General features: G+C 42.3%; 1 protein-coding gene across 7 annotated transcripts in view; it reads left to right on the forward strand.

Moving 5' to 3' along the window:
* Prr5l (proline rich 5 like) overlaps nt 1-18,802 on the forward strand; it is a 160,786-nt gene that overhangs the window by 64,808 nt on the left and 77,176 nt on the right. The window lies entirely within an intron of this gene.

The raw sequence follows: 18,802 nt of genomic DNA on the forward strand, positions 1-18,802 counted from the left end.
ACAGGAATGAATTAAATAGACTTTAGCTGGCTCATGGTCAAGCTCAGTGAAGTGAACAATGAATGACTATCCCTAAGACTTCTAGATTCCCACAGGAAATAAGATAGAAGAGATAAGTCAAGAAGGCAAAGGATAAACAGTGGAAATGGGTAGAAAATCAGGAGAGAGAAAGCTTTGTGGCAAAGGTTAACCAGGAATTGACTGGCTGGGAAGTGGGCTTCATAGGCGGGTGCACTTGTGTTGAGACCCTGGCTTACTGTGACTTGGGCAAATTACTTCTTACCTTCAATTTCCTTGTCTGTGGGAAGCATGGAAAACTGTTAGCACAGTGCCTAAGGTCCTGATCAACACTCAACATATCTGCTGAAGCTTCTCTAGTCATTTTTTGGCTTATATTATTTTATAGTTAGGAGCAAAGTCATGTTCTCAGGAACTGCACATCAGTGACACTAAACATTGGGGCCAGTCATTGGAGTTTTGGCATCTGATTGTCCCTTATTAATGGTGTGTTGGTTGTGTCTGTAGTTAGTTTCCTGGTATCATAAATATTACTGTACCTGTTCTTTCCTGTGCACACAGAAACAGTGAGAGGAATGTGTTATTAAAAGAGTTGTTCTCTCATAATGAAAGTAGAGGTCATTTTTTTAAAAATTGAAAGTGAGAAAATGAAGACTGCTACATATACTTTTGAGGTTAGGCATTGTATGATGGGATGATAACAACTTATCAAGTGCTTAGAAATGAGCTGGCATAGTGAGCACCCAAGTAATGTCTCTCGTTATGACTATTATTATGCAGAACAGTTAAGAGGGAATCGCATGGTATGTGAAAACGTTGAGTTTATGCACAAGACAATTGTAAGCTTATTTCATGAGTTTTTACCAAGCCTAATGAGCTAGGTGATATTATGCTTCCACTTTATAGATATGGAAGCTGAGGCACAACTTACTTAGGGGACCCAGCTAGTCAGCTGTGGAAGCAAGATTTGAATGAAGTAGCCTGGCTCAAGTGCCAAAGCTTCCAACAACTGAACTTACCAGTAGCTTTTTAGCACTTGATCTATTTCTAAGTAAAAAAGCTTCTGTATTATTAATATGGCGACTCTCATGGTTAGAGAACCACAGTCATGAACATCAAGGAGAATTACAACCAAATGCAGATTGTGTGACTTAGCTATGAGCACATCATTGACCCTTGAGTAGGTGGATTCTGTAGAGTGCTGGGAAGGCCAGCAGACTGCAAAGGCTCATGGGAGTTGATCGAGGTGAGGGAGGGGAAACCTCCAATGTATGTATCACTCTCAGGAGGTTGGTAGTAACAGGTAAGAAAGAAATAGAATCACAACCTTAAGGAGCAGTCAGCCATGGGAAGGTTTGTTTCTTCTCCCCAAGGTGAAGATTATACACTGGAAGGAAGAAAGAGGGGCTGCAGGTGGAGGGAAGAGGATGGAGATGTTGAAAAGGAGCAAAGACATTTCATACACACATCTGGGATGGGGTGATGCTCAGCACTTGTAGAGAACTTTAACATTTGGCTAGATTTGCAGGAGATGTTTTGGACTTTACTTGATAAAGATCCCCAATATATCAGTTGAATTTTCAGGAATCAGTGACTGGATCTCCAGTAATCTGGATCAGTACTGTCTAGCAGGGTCATATTCTCCCTGGAGATAGCCTATTATCTAATTACTAAGTTTGATTCTGGTGCTGGTATTCAATAGTTGTGTGATCTTGTACAAATGAGTCACTTCATGTCTTTGAGCCTATTTCCTCATTTGTAAAGTGACAGCTTTAAACAAAAGATCATGGAGTCCTTTGTACTCAGCTCTATTAACTTCTCATGTGGACAGAAGGACATGCCACATTTCAGGGAATAATTCATTAATCCTTATTGTGAGATTTTTATCTTAGATGAAGAGAGAGGCCACAGTGACTCCCCTTGGAGCTGGAGAGCCAAAATTATAACACTCTGCATTTATATGTGTTTATAAACATGTAAAATGTCCACCAAAATGGATTGATTTATTATCTGGATTTTAAGAGCATTGTACTCAATACCACAAAAAAGTACTGCTTTTTTGCATCCACCAGGCACCAGTGGCTCATACCTGTAATCCTACCTGCTCAGAAAGCAGAGATCAGGAGGATTGTCGTTCAAAGTCAGCCCAGGCAAATAGTTTGTGAGACCCTATCTCAAAAAAACCTATCACCAAAAAAGGCATGGTGGAGTGGGTCAAGGTGTAGGCCCTGAGTTCAAATACCAGTACCCCAAAAATATTAATAAAAAAACTTACATCCTTTATTAGCCACATCTAGGTATGGGTATTAGCGTCATCATGAAATATCACTAGCTTGTTCTTTTTATTATTATTTTGGGGAGGAGGGTTACTGGTGTTTGAATTCACACTTGCTAAGCAGGCACTCTATCATCTGAGCCACTCCCCCAGCCTTCACTAGCTTGTTCTGCAGAATGATGTATTGTCCTTTGAACACACAATCCACAATTATCAGTGGGATTTCTGATCTTCCTAGCTGCTTGCTTCTTGGGAAGGAGGACCAAGCTGTCCATTTATGCTGCCAGCCATCTGTTGTTAATAGTATTTAATCAGTCGAATTTTCCTTACCCACCTGAGCAAATGCTTACAGTGCCTTCCATGGGTAAAGCAGAAAAATGAGGAGTATAGGTATTAGTTTTGCTGATCAAAACCTGTGCCCACAATAAAAACATAAAGCAGGAAACTCTGACAAGCATCTGACTATTTGGGGTGCAGTCATTTGGAAGATAAGGGTGCAACTTATCAGCTTGAGGTGTTTGTGGGAGGGTGTGGGTGTGCACTTGTGTGTGTGGTCAGCACGGAATAAAAGGCTAAGTAGAAGGGTTTATGGTAATCACCCAGGGAAAATCTGCATAAGTTATGCTTTTATCTTTTATCTTCTTGTGTATATGTTATCACTCCAGAACACTGATTCCTGGTGGTCCATTAGCTCAAACACACACACACACACACACACACACACACACACACACAAACACACAATTACCCTAAGGCACTCATTGATCCAAGATACAGGTAGGACTCTACCCATTAGTTCACAGGAGATAAGGGTCCATGGGGGTTGGCAGGAGGAACTGTGAAGTCACACCAGGCCCTGGATTCAGAAAGCCTCTGGGCTTCTCTAATTCTAGGCAAGTGCTTTATCACTTTAGCAACAGCTCCACCTCTGTGGGCTCATTCTAATGCTTTGCTATGGCCATCTTGAAATTCCTAGCATCATTTGAGCAAAGGAACCATATTTTCAGTCGATACTCATCCTCACAAGTCATGTACCTTGTCTTAGTTGCCTGAGAACCTTTCAGGGCATTCCATGGGCTAGAAGCTATTGTGATAATAATAAAATCATTAATAATGTTTTTTTTTTTTGCCTTTTCCACTATCATTCTTACACAAGTATACAGTGGACTTTTCTAGACACCACCTGTCATTGGTTTTGCAATGAATGAAGAAGCAGGTATGAAATTCTTGCTTTCTTTTTTTTTCTTTAAAAGCCAAACATTAAAGAGATTTGCAGCAATGGAAAAACAATACTGTTTTGCTTACTATAGATATTTTGGTTTTGGAAAGTATAACTATTTCTCGTTAAAATGTTATTTATGTTACCGTGTAATAGGTTTTAAAATAGTTTTAAATGAATTAATAAACTAGCATTAAACATTTTTCTCCACTGGAGTGGGGTGCAGCTTATAGTAGCGTGCATGCTTAGCATATGTGAAGCCCTGGGTTCATCCCCAGTACCACATAAACAAATAAATAAAAATTTTCTCCATGTTAGTTTCTGATATGTTAAATATCAATAGAAAAAATCCGAGAAAATGAAAGTCTTAGGTTCTAAAGAAACTGGTGTGAGAATGTGATGAAAACAGGCAGTGTGTTTATGTTCCTTCATTTATGTAGGTAAATGAACGTCTACTAAAAAGAAAAAAACAGCGAGGTAAAGGATGAAGGACAACCTTTGTTATTACCCTGGAATGCATGCAGGATTTCCCATGGTGTGACTTAACACATAGCACTTGCTTTTGCTTATTTTTCTCCGCTGTAGAAGTTTCAGAGAGGTAGGTCCTGGGTCCTCAAGGCTTCTTAAGATGGAACGGCTGCTTGAGAGGCAGTCAGCTTCTCCAGGGATGCTCACTGAAGATATTAGTCCCTTCCTAAGGGGGAATGACAAAGGATCCCACATGAGGCATACTGCTGAGGTCCCTTTCACCTCTTGAATGTCAGTAGAGTATCTTTCCCTTATCAGGTCCAAGGTCATAGAGCTGAAGTCAGAATGAATGGGTACAGGAAAGGAAAAAAGAAAACAAAAGGAGACACAGTGGGATTCTGTCCACCTGAAGGGTGGAGCGGTCCCTAGACATTCCTGTGTGGTGCTGAAGAAGCAGGCCACCAGTTTGAGACTGAGCAGAGAACCTGGTCCCAGTGATGAACAGAGAGGGCACTTCTGATGAGGAGGGAAGGGTGGGAACAGAGTGGCGAGTTCGCATTCTTGTGACTCTGACTCACCGACGTGAATCCTTCCCTTCCCTTTTGGGGCCCCTTTCCTCCGCCTTTAGCTCCAAAGTGCTGATGTGACTTTGCCCCACTTGTCTTTTAAAAATCCGTCTTGTGAAGGGATGCTAAGCTGCATGACTGTTAATAATTTAACACATCACCCTTGGAAAAGAAGCAAGGAGACCCCAGAGTGGATGTTTTGAGGAAAGGAACATTGTCAAACCATACCTGTGATTTTAAGGAGGAATCAATTATATCCACCCCCCTCACCACCCATCTTTCTTCTTCCTTCTGTAAAAGGCTGTGTGTCCTCTTGTTTTATCTCAGACATTGCCTATGTATTGAGAATTCAAAGATAAATAGTGTGTTGACATTCATTGCATAATTTCTGAGTAGGGACAGACAGGTAAGTGGATCACTGTAACAGGTTGAGGCAGCTATGTGGAGGGAAGGTGTGTAAAGTGCCAGGCAGCCTGCCAGGGATGGAGGGACAGAATAGCCCTCTGCTCTGGCTGCTGGAGGGAGAAGAGGTATTTTTAGGGGGGTGCAAGAGAACTGGGTGCTCCAGGCCCAGAGAGGGTAAGAAATGGGCCCAGGTTCCCTCTGATGTTTTGGTACCACAACCTGCACTGCCCACCGGATGCAGTGCTGTCTTTCCCAAACCACAGGCAGCTAGTGAAACCAGGAACAGGTAGGGGGAGAGAGGAGAAAGAGTGGCCTGAATGAGGCTGGGCTAAGATTCTACATACCTTTATCATGCCAGCAAGCAGAAAAAAAGAACCAAATGTTTATGGACCAGAACGAAAGTAAAGTCTGGTGTTTTGAGGTGCTGGTATATGCACAGAGCAACTGTCATGTGCCAGGATCGACATCACAGCTCTTTCTCTCCAGAGTTTCTGGGGACAGACCTGCCATGGAGGGTTTCCTGTTAGCAGTTCGATGTCATTTCTGCAGATGCAGTGCTTGGAGCTTCTCGCCGCTTCCTGAGAAGCCCTTTGGCCCCATCTGCTAGCAAATGACCTGACTCAGGTCTTTTCTGCTTTCCTTCCTCCAGCTCCCATCATCAGATGTGTGAAAAGCGCCTGGCACTGACCCAAGCAGGTTTCCTGCTAGGCGGGGAGGGAGGCCCAGCTCCTGGATGAGCAGAAGGATCAGGAGTGGACCCATCTCTGCCAAGTGAGCTGGAGAAAGGGATTTGATTCCCTAACTGCCAGCCTTTCTCTACCTGCTTGATGCTGCCTGAGAGTTTAGGCTTCCAGAAACAGCTGGGCCCAAGGAAAACGGTCACTCTCCCACAAGAATGCCAAGAAACAATCAGCTCTGAATTTGCATCAGGGTCAACAGGAACCTATGCAGCCAGGAAATCTAACTTGAACAGTGATTCAGTCACTCAACTGCCTGGCCCCAGTAACTTCCAGTACTGCAGCTGGCTCTGCTTTTTTCTTATAGACTGTTCTCAGCCACTGCTTTTTGGAGAGTATTTTGTTTTAAAAAAGGCAGCTGCATGTTCTTGTCAATGGTGGTTAAGCCCACAGACCAGGGGAGCAGACTGTATGGGTTTCAATCTCAGCTCTGACACTCGCTGTGGGATTTGGGGCAAGGGAATGAGGTACTCTCTGTGCCTCAGTTTCTTTAACTGTGAAATAGGAATAATAACAGTAGTAGTATGGGCCTCATAGTGCTGTTTCGTGATGTTAGGAGGATTAAATGAGTTGATATTTATGATGTGCTTAGAGTTATGCATAGAAATCCTTTTTTTTTTTCATCATTCTGAGGATTGAATCCAGGGCCTTGTGCATGCTAGGCAAGTGCTCTACCATTTTAATTGTAATTCCAGCCCCTTATTTTGTTTTTGAGTTAGGGTCTCTCTAACTTTGCCTGGTCTTGAACTCTTGATCTGCCTGCCTCTGCCTCCTGAGTAGCTGGAATTACAGATATGCACCATCCTGCCTGGCTGAGAGTAAACATTTTAAAGGCTAAGTGTATAAAATATATATCTTTAATTTTCCTACCACTATGGGTGCTGCTTACTTGTGTCCTTTCCTTTTCTCAGGATGTCTGCCATTAGCCAGAGGAATGGATTTAGTGAAGAGGTGAAAAGCAGACATTTGGAGCTTTAATTGCCTCATTTCAAGTCCCAACTCTATCACTTAATGAGAGGCCATGCCGCCTGATGTCTCTGCACCTCACTTTTTTTCCTCTGAAATAATTCTAAGGTTATAATTGTACCTGCTTCTGAGGATGGCTTTGGGGAGCGAGCTCTGTAAAGTTCTTAGTGCAATATCTGACACTTAGTAAGTGCACGACATATTTTACCTATTGTCATTTTCAGGCACTCAAAAGAAATGCCACCTACACAGCAGTTTTGATTATGAAACAACAATCTGGCCAAAGTTAATGCACTGAGCCGGTGTGGTCAGAGCCTTGTGCTATTTACCACAAAACCTTGCAGCTTATCGAGGTGCCAAAGAGCTCAGCTGCCCTGTGTTGGAGGTCTAGCTATGCTTGCTAGAGGTGTGATTTTGGGCAAACCCCAGCATGCTTCCTTCCTCTGTCCCATCTTTTGTCTCCCCCTTCTTCTGTTAATGAGCATTCACTGAACGCCTGCTGAGTGGGTGAGGCGCCATGTTGAGCTCTGAATTTTCCCCAGTGAACATTCAACACTGTGCATCCCAAGCAGGCTGTGAGGACTCAACAGGTGGCTGTCTGTCGCAGTAGACAGTGTGCATTCAGTAAATAACAGCTGCTTGCAGGGAGTGGTGTAGCACACCTGTGATCTTAGCTACTCAGGAGACAGAGGTGAGGCCAGCCTGAGCAAAAGCCAGAGACCCTATCTAAAATCAAATTAAAAAGTGAAGAGGGCTAGGGCTGTAGCTCAAGTGGTAGAACACCTGCTCAGCAAGCATGAGGCCCCGAGTTCAAACTCCAGTACCACCAAAAATAAAAATAAAATAAAATAAAAATGCCACTCATGCTAACTTCCTCTCAGATGTTCCTAGGTCACATCTCTGTTAGGTCTCATCATGCCTTCCTGGGAAGGAGGTGACTGACTCTTAATAGGAGGCCCGTGAGCAGGACATGAAGAAAGATTGTTCAAGGTTACTTGTTCTGTTTCTGCAGTAGAAAGTGAAGCAGGGATATTTTTTTTCTCTTGTAAATTTGGGATACTATCAGCAGACTAGTCATCCAGGAAATTAAAACGCAGAAAGCAGAGTCTACTGGGTAGACTCAATTAAGATCTCCCCTCGATCTCATACAGTCCCCAGTCTTTTCAAAGCACGTTTGACTGACATAGAATTCTTTTGTTTAGGACATTCCCCCAGCTGGGTTAGGCAGAGCGCTATTTCTTTAAGCTGTTCATCGGAAATGTAAATTATCAAATGTTCCATTTCTGCAGACCATCTCCAAGGTCTTAATATAACAATGATTATTATAATTGCATGTGTACTAGTTCTAAGAATTCTTTGAGTAAGAATCCTTGCTTCCGTAACACTAGCAACATCTTGCAGTACTAGGCCTGCTCAAAAATGCCCATCCAGCAGAGCCTGCTAGACTTGTTGGGGAAAGTCATTCGAATCTCCAGGACTCTAGTGACATGAGTCTGACACCCAGGAGAAGAAATGGAGCAGGTGCTGAGTAATTGGCTGGTCTGGGTTCCTGTCCCCAGTTCATGCTGAAGAATGACAGAGTTCCTTGTGAAGGGCAGCCATGCATTTGGCCAGTGGGGCTCACCTTGACTGAAATGGACAGGCCAGCACTGGAAGATAAACTGGCTCCTCGAGAACAGGAGACACATTCTCTGTCCACTTTCTGAATTTTCCTCTTTTCCCGTATCCAGCGGAAAACCTCACTACAGTGCATGGAGTGGATGAGAACATTTATTTTCTCCAAGTAGCTCTGTAACTTCCTTTTCCTTAAGTGGAAGATCAAGATGACTGAAGTTGGAGTAGAATGAACAATTGGAAATAAAACCACCTAATGTGGCAAGCTGTGTGACCTTGGGAAAGGACACAACCATTTCTTTAAACCTCAACCACTTGTCCTGTAAAATGGGAGTAATTGCAGCACCCATGTCACAGCAGCGTCTGGGGAATAAGTGAGGCTTTGCTTTCAAAGTTCCTCTCCCCTCAGTGTCAGCACTCTGCATGTCTGAGAGTAATGTTAATATCAGTCATTGTATGCAAGCTCGTGTGTGTGTGTGTGTGTGTGTGTGTGTGTGAGAGAGAGAGAGAGAGAGAGAGAGAGAGAGAGACAGAGAGAGACAGAGAGAGACAGAGAGAGGCATCTGCAATGCCTAGTGGAAAATGTAAATTCCATTTTACAAAGGAAGATTTAGATGAAAATGGGAAATGAATGCATTTCCTACTAATGGCATCTCATTCACCTAAAGAGATAATTTATAAACGTGATTCTAGGCAGAGAGCCCTAGAAACCAATATTACTGATTGGATATTCATTTAGTGACTTAGTTTATACATCAGTTTCTGGGAAATTTAGTAAGCATGAGTTAATCCCCAAAAGCTCACTTGCATGGGATGCACCTTTTCTCTGTCTCATGGTTAGAGGGTTATGTGGAAGGTTTTGACTCCATGGAAAGACACCCAAATTTCCTTGAGGGATTTTTGACCAGGCCTCTGTTCATGGCTTAAATGAATTACCCTGACCTGAACTCTTTCACAGTAGAGTTAGGACTTCTCTCCCCTGTTCCTCCTTTTCCTCCTCCTCCCTTTTTTTCCCTTCTCTCCTCCACAGACAGGAATGAGTAAATATAAGCACACTCTTGCTTAGTCCCTTTGCCTTTGGATATATCCAGTGTCAGTTATTATCTTATGTCATTATTCTTGTTATAATTATATTATTATGCATCTTAATTTTATTTGATCTGTTTTGGAAGGGGAGAAGGTATGAAAGCCATGCTTTATTTTTAAGTTTACATTTTATTTCCATATGCATGGGCCACTTACTGAAGGCTCCTTTTTATTCCTTGCTATGCAGTATTACCACACTTGTTAAAGGTATAAAGAAAGACTGGCAGAATGGCTCAAGCAGTACAGAGCCTGCCTAGCAAGTGTGAGGCCCTGAGCTGAAACCTAAGTGCTACCAAAATTGGAAAAAAAAAAAAAAAAAAAAGCTTAAAAACAGAGTGTAAAGAAAGACTAAAACATGTCAACCAAACAGAGAAAAGCACAAAGTACTAGGCTTTGCCATAAAAGAATTGGGATTATTTATCAGGGGAAACACACATGGGCAATAAACATGCAAAGATTTCTTATTTTGAATGCTGTGCCTAATTATTTTTCTGTAGTTGCTACTAAAAATGATACATTACTAAATGTTAAGCACCATAACAAATCTCTCACATAGGTCTCATCCATCTCCTTTGGGCCTCACAAAATCCCCAAGAAAAGGTAATATCTGCAACTGAGGCTCCAAGTTTCCAGTGAATGAAAGGACTGTACTCCAGTGGGTACCTCAGGCCTCAGTCAAAGCTGGAGCTTTCCCCCCACAGGAAATAGTTGCTGACAGTCAAGCTTGTTTCGTACTAGAAGGGATGATTGTTCTGGACAAGATATCTGGGTTTCAAAGGACAACCTTACTTGAACTCTGTATCCTACTATCTCTAATAAAATGGGCCTCTCACAGAAACAAGCCTCCACCAGCCTTCATAGGAGCTGAAACCAGGGATGACTATCTCTATCTCTGTGTGTGCACACTTGTGCATAAGACTTTCTGCTGTGGGAGATGTAGTATCTGAGAATTCATTCATTCATTCTGTTAACAAGTATTTGTTGGTACCCATGTGACAAGGAGCTCATGGGTACCCATGACAAGCAGCTTTAGCAAGATGGAGAGGATGGACCTGACTGAAGAGGACCAAAGAAAGAAAAGGGGCAACAAATATGGCTGACTCTCCAACATGTTCTCTACATACACTGGAAGGGTGAAGGCTCTTGCTTGACCCACCTGGGAGGGCAAGAAGAGACCGAGTGTGTGCACGGTGGAAGGTTTGGCCTCAGATTGGTCCTGGCCACTCATTTCCAGTAACAGGAGTAGGACAGAGTGTGGCTCCTGATTCTGGTGGGTGGACAGGTATGTCAGTGGCAGTCCATGGATGTTGTCCTAAGATATACTCATGTAAAGAGGGATCTCGGGTGAGAGGGAGGATGTGGGAGAAATTATGGAAGGCTGAAGAATGAAAGTGGGAGAGAGGAATGGGGATTAACTAGTGATACACTGGTGGGTGAAGAGAGGCATTAAGGCCCAAGGAGGGTGTGAGTCTGAATTTAAAGTAAAACCAGGCAGCTTGTATGTATGAATTTCTTCAGTCTGTGTTTATGTTGGTGAATGGGTGAAGTAGGAAGAGAACCAGACTGAACAAGGCTTTGAAAGGGGTCAAGGAGTTCGATGTGTACATGAGGGAGTTAATATAGCAATGCATCTGGCTGGGGGCAGGTAGGAAGTGAGGACAGAAGGAGGAAGAGCAGAGTGTGGTAAGGTAGGACGTCTCAGGGGAGATGAACATTTATGAGAGTCAGAGCCAGAGTCAGAATGACCTGGAAAGATTCGAAGTGGTGGTTTGTGAGTGGGAGGAGTGTTGATAGGAAATGACAAGGTTAAGAGTGGAGGACCAGTCATTGGAGCAGAGGTCAAGGATCTGGGTCAGGATATCGGAAGAATTCTGTCTATGCAGACTGAAATTGGCCAAGAATTATGACAGAAGCAATAGCTCCTGTTTATGGGGACCATAAAATAAGAGTAAAAGCTTCAAGGAAAGAGGGGGAATAACCCAGGAGTCTGTAATGACCACAGCGAGGAGGGGCAGCAGGGAGAATAGTCTGATGGTGTCAATGGGAATTTTAAGAAGGGCTGTGGTCTGGTTGGTAGCAAAAATATCAAGGAAAATAGTTACCCTACATTGCAGTGCAGTGATAAAATGATAGTTTTTGGAGAAACCACCACCATTTTAGAAGGTGGTGGGTGGGGAGAGAAGCCCTCAGGGGAGAGCCCCAGTTTCAACTAAAATAGCCATTCCCAACGTGTGGTTCACGGACCCCAGGGAATTTCCAGGCTCTTGCCAGAGATCCACAAAACTAAAGCTGTTGTAATGGAAATACTAAAATGCTATTCATCTTTTTCATTCTCACTTTCTCACAAGTACTCAGCCATTCCAGTGGCAACACGATGTGTGATTATGCAGTGGATTGAATGCAAAAATGGACAGGAGGCTCCACCTGTCTTCTACGGAGTCAGAAGCTAAAGAGATTTGCAGAAATGTAAAACAATGCCATCCTTCCTGATACTTTGTTATTGCTTTGAAAAATATTGATATTTTCATAAAATATGTGGTGGTTTTATCATTGTGATTTTTAAACCCAGCATGTTAATTTAAACTTTTAATTTCAAATACAGTAAGTATTGATGGTATCTATCACAAAAACTCTTTGGGGACATCATTTTTTCTCTTGAGACGCCCTAGATTGACTTCTAACTCCTGCCTTGGCCTCCCAAGTACTGAGATACAGGCATGCACCATTACCCTAGGGCTCTCAACTATTACAAAGAGTGTCCTGAGATTAACATGTTGGAGAATTACTGGGTCAGGGCATACAGGTTAAGGGGATATTCAGATAAGAAATGAAAGTATAGGAGATTTTGCTGGTAATGGGCCATGGCTTCCAGAGAACACAACAGAAGCCTTTATAGAATGGGGATAGGAAAAAAGAAAGTGGTGATAAGAGGATCAAGAGATTCTAATTTAGTCCTATTTTCCTGTGCTGAGTGGCAGAGACAGGGCTGAAGGAGATCAGGGGAAAAGTGGTGATGGAACCATGAGGGTTGCCAGGAAACAAGGAGCATGTGGTACAGCTTCTGCTGGGGGAGGGACGAAGCCAGGAGGCCAATCATCTTACAGAGTCTGTGGATCCCTTAAAAGGCTTGGTCTTTAAGGCAACTTCATTAGCACCCCTCACCTTCTGTTGTGTCAGGTGTCCACTCTTCATCCCAGGACAGTCACTTGATACAAGTCATCCTACTCAGAGATGCATGGCCACTGTGTGTGGTCTGGGAAGATATCCCTAAATTCCTTCTGTGATGATCGAGGAATAGGAAAACCTCCTTTTGGGGCAACTTTTAGTATTTATTTGGAATGTTTCCCATTGAGTCCGGCCTTAAGGTGCAGAAATGGATTAAGTGAGTACTGACCTTCCATTGGGACTAACCACTCTATATAAAAAAGCTGAAGTGCCTTTCCTCACACACCCAATCTATCAGAAATTATCTCTGCTTTTATAATGGATCACAAACCATCATGGCTCCACACCTAATCAAGCATTGCAGTCTCTTCCTTGGTCTACTGTAGTCATCTCCTTAAAGGGACCACTGTCACTCACTTTTGCCCTGCTGCTAGTTCATCTTCCACATGTCAGCTTGCAGGGTCTTTCTAATGAGAAACAGTTAGTGTTTAAACAGTGCTCCCCTTGTCTGCAGGAGATTTGATCCAAGCACCACCCCCTCCAGCAGATTTTTGAGACCACTAATAGTACTGAAACTTATGGTTTCATCAAAATTTAAGACTGGTTCTGGATGCTGTCCTTTCTCCTTAATCACCTTCTTCACTTCTGCCTTTCCACCTTAACTAAGCACTCATCCAGCACAGTGGTCCTAAATTTTGCAATTTGAGGTGCAATGGAAAAATTAATAATTTTTTCCCTTCTTTACATTTCGCAAATAGAAGATTCATTCTTGTCATAGATCTTAGCATCCTCAGCGTACAATTTTTTTCTCTACTTGTTAAGTTAGAGAATTTTCACTCAAAAGAAGTACTTTGTGGCCTCTTTTTGGCATATCCAAATTGCCAGCATTGCTGCTCCTGTGTTTTGGTAAAATAAGTTATTTAAACACTAGCAATGATAGTTGATCTGATAACAGAGACAGATACTAAGTGACTAATGGGTGGATAGTGTATACTGTATGGATCCACTGAAGAAAGGGATGATTGACAAAGAGCAGGACAATTCTAGATTTCATCATGCTACACAGAATGACATATGCAATTTAAAATTTGTAAATTGATTATTTCTGGGATTTTCCATTTAATATTTTTGGACTATGGTTGACTATAGATCATGGAAACCACGGAAAGTGAAACTGTGGATAAGGGGGACCACTGGACTTTCTACCAGTGTTAGCTTCCTGTCAGTATAACAAATACTTGAGCTAATCACATATAAGGATAAGTTACAAACAGCTAATTTTAGCTCCTGGTCTTATTCTTGGCCCCACTATGGGTAAGGGTCTGTGGTAAGTCAGTATATCATGGAGGGAGCACATGATAGAGCAAAACCGGTCACTTCATGGCTGAGAAGTAAAAGAGAGAAAGAAGGGACTTAGGTCTTGGTATCTCCTTTGAGGGCACTTCCCCAGTGATTACCCAAGGATTCAAAGACATCCCATTAGACCTAACCTTTTAAGGGTTCCACTACTTCCCTAAAACACCATACTGGTAACCAAGCCTTTACCACATGGACCCTTGGGAGGGAGTCAAGATCCAAACTATAACATTACCTAACACTCTCCAATGACTTTCCAGAGTGACCAAACTCCCTACCATGACCTGCCAGGTCCTATTTTGACCTGACCTTGGTCTGTTTCTTGGACTTCATCTTGCTCTCTTTGCTATTTGTTTAAAGTTCAGCTGTATGGACCTTCTTCCCACCCCAACCCTGCCCTCTTCTTCCTAACTAGGGCTTCCTCTGTTCCCATGATTGCCTGTTCTCATCACTTAAGTATTGCTCCAAAGTCACCTTGTCTGAGAGTCCATTCCTGAGGACTATTGATAAAGCACTTCACTTCTTCCTTCCAGCTCTAATGTCCTATCTTATCCTCTTTCAAGCACATACCGTGAATTGTTTCCTTGTTCACTGTTTGTCTTCTGTTGCTTGATGGTAGGAACCTTGTCTTTCTTGTTCACTCTCACATCTTTTGTACTTAACACAAATCAGTGACCAGCCAATATTTGTTAACCAACCAACTGATTTGGAACTACAGAAAGAAGTAATTGAGCCAAGCACTGGTGGCTCATACCTGTAATCTTAGCTACTCAGAAGGCAGAGATCAAGAGGATCAAGTTTTAAAGCCAGCCCAGGCAAATAGTTCAGAGACCATGTCTCAAAAAAAAAAAAAATCACAAAAAAGGACTGGTGGAGTGATTCAAGTATTAAGAGTTTCTGCCCAGCAAGCATGAAGCCCTGAGTTCATACCCTTGGGCTGCTAATAATAATAATAATAATAATAGTTATGCAAGGAAAATGCATGTAGGATCTTCAAATTTCTTTTCCCTTTAAGATTTGCTTAAGTTATTTTCAGGCACTCCTCAATACCAAAAGACAAAAAAGACAGTAAAAACCCACATACTAGAAATACCCGTTACTATCAAGAAAAAGATGAGTGGGAGTAAAATAATTTTTTTGTTTATGTCATCTAAATTCTCCTTCTAAACAAATTTCAAGGTATTCAATTTTTCTACTGGATGTGGAAAGGAGGGCAGAGGAGCCTGAGCTTTTTCATCTGTGTGCTAAATCTTCCTGCTGTATCAAAGGTCACTGATTTTACACCCTGGTGTCAGATCAGATGCTGAGCTTATTTCTCAAATGGTCTTGTTTTTATGGCTGGTGCAGTGCTGTGGATATATAGTGTATGCTTATGCAAGTTCTATATCTAGATTGGTATTTATCATGAGTAACCACATTAACTTATTTTATGACTAGAGCTTGGAGGACCTGAAAAACTGTTCCAATGCACATGTGCTTCAGACACCTACCTGTGCTCTGTACCAGGCATTAGCAAAGCACCTTGGGTTCTCAGTGCTTCTTTCTTTTTTTCTTGGTGGGACTGGAGTTTGAATTCAGGGCTTCACACTTGCGAAGCAGCCATTCTACTGCCTCAGCCACACCTCCAATCCATTTTGCTTTGGTTATTTTGAAGATGGGGGGCTCTCGAAAACTATTTCCCCCAGCTGGCCTCAAACTGTGATTTTTCCCAATCTCAACCTCCCAAGTAGCAAGAATTACAGGTGTGAGCCACTAACTCCAGGCAGTACCTCTTTTTGTAATCTAAAAAAAGAAGAAAAATATGTATGGGATATGATGCCTTTTTTTGCTGGAATACTTTGATGACATGGTATGACATATCAAGGACATCCAGGTATCTTGGCAGGTGGTCTGATCTGGAATGAGACCTTCAATACTTAAATATAAGACATTGTTTCACATCTATTGGATACCATACTGTTAAGACATTAAATGCAATGTAAATTGAAGCGATTTGCTTTATTATTCAGAGATGGAAGCAGTTAATTAGACCAAGAGAAAGAAACTAGGTTGGTATCGGTGATCCTTCCCTGTTCTTTCTCACTTGTGTACAACCTTGGGCAAAAGATCTAATCCTTCCTAAACTTGGTCTGATTAGGTTCTTTAGTGTGGAAATGAGTAATGGGGACGGGTGGGCAGGCACTGTCATGGGAACAAGGAAAAGTGGAACAACAGGCCTCTGAAGAGCAGGAACTGAAAGGTGCTTTTGACCCCGGGGCCGCCCAGGGCCTCTGCTTCTCCCTGCCCAGTTGCCTCCTTGTCTCCTCCATGGCTTCCTTTTCCTCAGCAGTGCTCAAACTGTACTGCTCCAAGCAAAGTTTTGTTTGAAAAATGGGTTCTCTTGCTGGGGAAAAATGGTTTGAGCCAGTGCCATCCTGTTGCATAAGTTCTGCTTGCTCATAGCTCTAGCCCCTCCTAACATGGGCCAGCACCCCTCTCTTGCTGCATCAGGAGTGGCAGGGAAATGATGAAGCAGGCCGGGAACAAGAGAAGCAGGGAGTGGCTGTGATTGTGGCAAGCTGGAAACTGTGTGTCCTTTCTAAAAGACAGAAAAGCATTGCAGACTTGGCCAATTGTGGTCCTGCAGGCCTGCAGCAAGAACCAAGCCAAGGCTTCCAGATTTTTCAAGGCAAGCTGACAATCCGTATTTTTTACATGAAGTTTCTATTTTTTTTTTTTTACTTAACTTTGTTAAGTAATTTAAAAAAATATTAATTGAGTTCAAATAATATACATCTAACTGGCCCATCGGCAGCAAATCTGCAGCTTCTAGAATCTTTCAGCTTTGTTCTGTCTCTCTCTCTCTCTCTCTCTCTCTCTCTCTCTCAATCTCTCTGTATGTTCACATTCCTGAAATGAAACCTGATTTACTCAGTGCACCTTTTGGGACAAATCTATAGATTGGTTGAATCTAGGTCAGGAGCTCTCCTTTAGTCTTAAAAGGCAGCCTCAGAGAGTTACCCTTTCAGCAGGAGCCTTGACTGAGCCAGATTCCATTTCAGAGGCTGGACATGGCAAACTATATACCCAAATATATAATGAAGACCTGGGAATTTCCACCTCTATAAATGCATGTTCAAATAGAATGATCTGTATTGTTTTCTCTTAACAAGAAAAGGCAATGCCCCATGGACATTTAGTTAAAAAATTCATTAATATTTAGGAAGTAGCAAGTATAATAACATTGGCTCTGATTTACACCAGAATATTGGTTTCTCATTTAATGGGAATTATGTTTACAAAATTAGCAACTCTTAAGATTAGGTGTGGTGGAGCACAGCTGTAATCCCAGCTACTCCAGAGGATCTGGATCTGGGTCAGAGGTTGGCCTGGGCAAAGTTAGTGTGAGATCTTATGTGAAAAACAAACTAAAACTGAAAAGGCTAGGGGTATGCCTCAAGTGGTACAGAGTAAAGATTTTAACCTCATTAAAACTCCCTTCAAGTTGTTGAATACTTCTATGGTGTCTCCATGGAGCTGGCCTCCTCCTCCATGTGAGCACTTGCCCATCATTCATCATTGTGATGAATATATATATTTTTTAGTGCACAATGCCCCACTCACCACAGTATGGAATAAATGTGCTAAATGAACTCATTCGTGGATTCATTGGTCTGGTACTCACTAGGCACCTGATACTGGTCTAGGAACTTGGGCAAGTGAACAAATGAAATCTGCCTTGTAGAGCTGATGGTTCTAGCCTGGAAGTAGGAGGTAGTGAGAGAGAGAGAATAAACTGAGGCGAGAAAAGTAATTTATATAATAGATGCTATTGAAACAAAGGAGAGTCAAATAAGGAGGGTTGGGAGGAAGGAATGAATTACAACTTTAATTCATTAATTCCTTCTGTAGTCCAGGCTAGCCTGAAACTTGCCATCCTCCTGCCTTCACCTCCCTGGCGCTTGGATTAAAGGCAGACAGAATAGGGAAGGCCTAATTGAACAAGGACTTGAGGAAGAGGAGAGAGAGGTAGCTATGGGGAATGGATGATTTCAGTTCATTCCCTGTGGCCCTATGGCACTAGCTCCCCTTTCCCCTTTCCAGTCCTTCGGGATAATAATAGTAATAATAATAGCTTCCTTCCTTCCTACCAATTCGTTAAGTCTTCATTAACAATCCTAAAACACAGCTATTACTTTTATTCCCATTTTCCTATGAGTAAACTGAGGCACAAAGAAGTTAAGCAACTGGGCTAATATCTTGAGGCTAGGAAGAGGAGGGGATGGTGTATAAACCTTGACTTTAACGAGGACCTCCTTCTAATTGCATCCCTGTTCACTGCCCCTCCCTGCAAGCTTTCTTCCCCAGGTTCCAGGGTTATGTGCCCTGTCATAGGTGATTCTTGGGATGAGATTTAAAGGGCCTTCATCAGTCTTGAGTTTCTTCTCAGAATCCTGTAGCTTATTTAATATCCCTGGACAAGTGAGGCACTCAACCTGCTCCCTACCCGCTAGGCAACCCTAACACAAAGGTTTTGTAAGGTCATAGTGACCAAAACAAAATCAAATTATGCTCAGTTTTGACCCAAAAAAGAAACATACATCTTTTTCTTCAGCAAATGTCACTGTGGTTTCAAAGTCTAAGTGTGATGTGACACGGACAGCATTTTAAAAGTATTTCCTGCTCAACCATAGGGTGAAATTATGCAAGCCAATGAATCCTGTAAACAGCTGTATCAAATTCTTAACACCTGACACCCCACAATTTTGAAAACCATTTTACATTGTTTTAAAATTTTTGGATTGGTTGATTTTCTGTGGTTTCAACCCTTCCCCCCTCCCCCAAGAAATCCTCAAATTCATTAAACCTGCAGCCTACAAGAGAATTTGGGACCTTTGAAAGAATTTTGCAAATCAAAGGAAGAGACTTTTATTCTATTTTTATTAAT

The sequence above is a fragment of the Castor canadensis genome, chromosome 1 (genome assembly GCF_047511655.1).
Source record: "Castor canadensis chromosome 1, mCasCan1.hap1v2, whole genome shotgun sequence".
Lineage (NCBI taxonomy): Eukaryota > Metazoa > Chordata > Mammalia > Rodentia > Castoridae > Castor > Castor canadensis.